Source organism: Heterodontus francisci, unplaced genomic scaffold (assembly GCF_036365525.1).
Source record: "Heterodontus francisci isolate sHetFra1 unplaced genomic scaffold, sHetFra1.hap1 HAP1_SCAFFOLD_361, whole genome shotgun sequence".
Taxonomy (NCBI): Eukaryota; Metazoa; Chordata; class Chondrichthyes; order Heterodontiformes; family Heterodontidae; genus Heterodontus; species Heterodontus francisci.
In genome coordinates this window covers 1,826,311-1,829,718 of record NW_027141946.1, presented here as the reverse complement: position 1 = coordinate 1,829,718, position 3,408 = coordinate 1,826,311, and the positions used below count along the sequence as shown (strand labels likewise).

Here is a 3,408-nt window from a genome sequence, read left to right as displayed (position 1 = left end):
GCACAAAATGATTTAAATTCACTGTGTACTTGTTACTATTTGGGACTGTATGTCAGTGTGAGATTCATTCTCCATTTGACAGTCTACAATAGCCGTGTCTGAATGTGTGATTAATTCTGACTCTGACAATGTTTGACACTGTATGTGAATGTTGGAATCATTCTGTCTATTAGCCTCTGATTCTCCATGAGTGATGGATTCAATAGGTATCTGTCACTTTCTGTTACTGTATGCGAGGATGAGTTTAATTCTGTCTCTGTCAATCAAAGGCAGCAGATCAAGAGGTTACGAGGTCGGCACAAGGAAGCCTCTTCTGCAATAGCTTTCCAAACTCGAATACTACACACCGAAGTAAACGTTGTTTTCACTCACTGAACTGCAGGATATCGGTCACCTCCGGGCTCAGTTCCAATCTCCGTCTGCCTTTTGCACACTCGTCTCCCTCACAGACCCGGAATCTAGCAGTTTTGTTATAATGTTCTTTAACGACTCACCAAACAGCAGTAACAAGGCGGCCGTATCCATGTTCCAGTCTGAGCTACGTTGAGACATGACAGCTGGAAGGAAGGGCGAGTGTGTCACTTGTTCCAGCTCGCAGAACTTTAAACCAGGATGCGTTGAGAGAGCAATTGCAGAAGCAGAGGCTGAGAGGAAGTGAGGTTGACCCACAAACAAAGTAACATCACTCAGTCTTGTACAGCCAGAAATGAAATATGGAGTGAAACATTGCAAGTCTTGCGAGGAGAGATTGAGGAAACTGGGCCTCAATTCTCCAGAGTTCAGAAGAATTAGAGGTGGTCTCATTGAAACTCACAAAATTCTTACAGTGAGTAACAGGATAGGATCTTTCTTCTGGCTGGTGAGTCTAGAACCAATACACATAGTCTCAGAATAAAGGGTAGGCCATTTAAGACTGAGATGAGGAGGAATTTCTTTGCGCAGAGGGTGGTGAATCTGTGGAATTACCTACCACAGAGGGCTGTGGAAGCTCAATCATTAGACATGTTCAAGACAGAACCTATAGATTTCTGGGTATGAATGACATCAAGGAATATGGGGTTAGTGGGGCGGGCGGGGGGTGGGGCGGGGATGGCATAGAGGTAGATGATCAGTCATGATCAGTTTGAATGGCCGAGAACACCCAACAGGCCGAATGGCCTATTCCTGTTTATATTTCCTGTATTCCTATGTTCCTAATTTCCATCAAGGCAGCATTTGAATATTAAAGAGTGAGTTTGCATAGAGTGGTCATAAAAGAAGAGCAACGAAAGATAGTGTAAAAATTGGGAATTTGGTAAGAGTGAGAATTCTGTGGTGGGTTTGTTGAGCGAATCACAAAGCGAAATTTTGCTTGTTATTTTGAATTTAACCTCGTACTTTAAAAAACCGTGAGAGAAACTGCAATCTAGTTAATAGAAACAGTTAGTTGCCGGTAACTGTCAATCAGCTGTAAGATTGCATGAAGAGGTGTGAGCTGGGAGCCGAATCGTCACTTGTTACTTGTGTGGCTCAGAAAGGTTTATAATAGTAAATAGTATCTGCTGATACTGAGAGTGATCGCTCAGAGAGGCCCTCAAAGGAGTACAGTGTAAAACCAGCTTGAGAGTTGGGAATATGCTGAAATTAATTTAAGGACTGATGGACACAAAATCCAGCGCACTGTTTGGTTTTATATCATGAGGGGTAAAAACAGAGCTGATAGAGAGAAATTGTTTCCATTGGCGGACGGGTCCAGAACTAGATCATTTATATTTAAGGTGATCGAGAAAAGAATCACAAGCGACAGGAGGGAAATCCTCTTTCTCCAGTGAGTGGTTAGGATCTGGAATAAACTGCCTGAGACTGTGGTGGAGTCAAATTCAAGAGTGGCTTTAAAAAGGGAATTGGATAAGCGCCTGAAGATCAAAAGAGATAATTGCAGGGCTAAGAGGAAAAGCCAGGGAAGTGGGAGCAGCTAAATTGCTCTTGCAGAGAGCTGGACGGGTTGAATGAACACCTTCTGTGCTGTCACCTTTCTATGATTCCATGCCCCAAGACTCCATCACCCTTTCTGCTTCTCACGCAAATGCCCAACTCTCAGTCTTGCCCCAGCAGTGCCCAGTCTGACATTAGACATTAGATTAGGAAAGTGAGTGTAACAGTGACAGGGGATCCAGCATAAAGCAAGTGTGGACTGCGAGAACGACACTGCACTGAGATACATTCCCGTCTGTGAGCTGTGATGACACTGGACTGCTATTAGCTGAGGTGGACTGCCCAGAGGGTGTGCGATGAAGTCCTGCGACAATATAATTGACTGATTAAACAGATTTATTGCTGCGAATTGTGAACTTAAACATAAACAACAGCGGTGCAGCACTGCCGTTGCTGCGTAACGTTCTTCTCAAAGCTACTTGGAGATGCTGGGGATTGAACCCAGGACTTCATACATGCGAAGCATGCGCTCTGCCACTGAGCTACATCCCCAACCCTGACTACAATGATTCACAATTGATTCTTTGTATTTATCATGTTCTCAGTCTTCATCAGGATCAGCAGTCTTTCCCCAGTCCTGACACCTGTCCAAATTGCCGATGCCTCTTGTATGAAACAAGGGCAATGAAATGTGTCCTTTACTTTTCTATACATTCCCACAGATGTACTTGGCTTCAGAACGTGGGGTAATTACATAAAAAGGAGAAAATTTTCCCCCACTCTGATCCCAGCGCTCACTATGGTAACGCAAGCGAGCATTTCTGTGGAGTTCCGAATCGTCCTTGCAATTATAACGCATGATTGAATTCTAAAGCAGTGAAGTTGGGCAAAATCTTTATAAAGGACTGTTTAAGCCCCAGTTCACATGTTGTGTCCAATTCTGGGAACTTTAAAATGGAGTCAAGGCCTAAGAGAGGATTCAGAGGAGCTTTGCCAGAATGGTATCAGGGACGAAAGGCATCAGTTATGTGGAGAGACTGGAGAAACACCGGGTTTTCATTGCGTGGAAGCGGAGGTTAAAGGCAAATTTAATGGAAGTGCCCAAGATCATGCAATCTTTAGATATTATCAGTGAGGAGAAACTGCACCAGTGGCAGAAGTGTGGGAACCAGAAGACACAGATTTCAGGTAATTGACAAAAAGAACCAGCAGAGAACAATTCTGAATTATTGAGATCTGGAATACACTCTGTGAAAGAGCGGTGGAAGCAGATTCGGTAATAACTTTCAAAGGGTAACTGGATAAATACCTAAAGCGGAAAACCAACAGGGCTACAGGGAATGAACAGGGAGGGAGTGGGATTAATTTAATGACGCTATCTAAGAGCCAGAACAGGAACAATGGGCCGAAAAGACTCCAATCTGTGCTTCATCATTCTCTGGTGGTTTTTATTGAGGGGATTTCAGGGTTTGAACCCGGCCACAATGAAGTTGT

General features: G+C 43.8%; 1 non-coding gene across 1 annotated transcript; it reads right to left on the bottom strand.

Annotated features, from left to right (window-relative positions):
• Positions 1–2,394: 2,394 nt before the first annotated feature.
• Positions 2,395–2,466, bottom strand: trnaa-cgc (transfer RNA alanine (anticodon CGC)). The gene has a single exon. It is a non-coding gene; the product is annotated as a tRNA-Ala (tRNA).
• Positions 2,467–3,408: the final 942 nt, after the last annotated feature.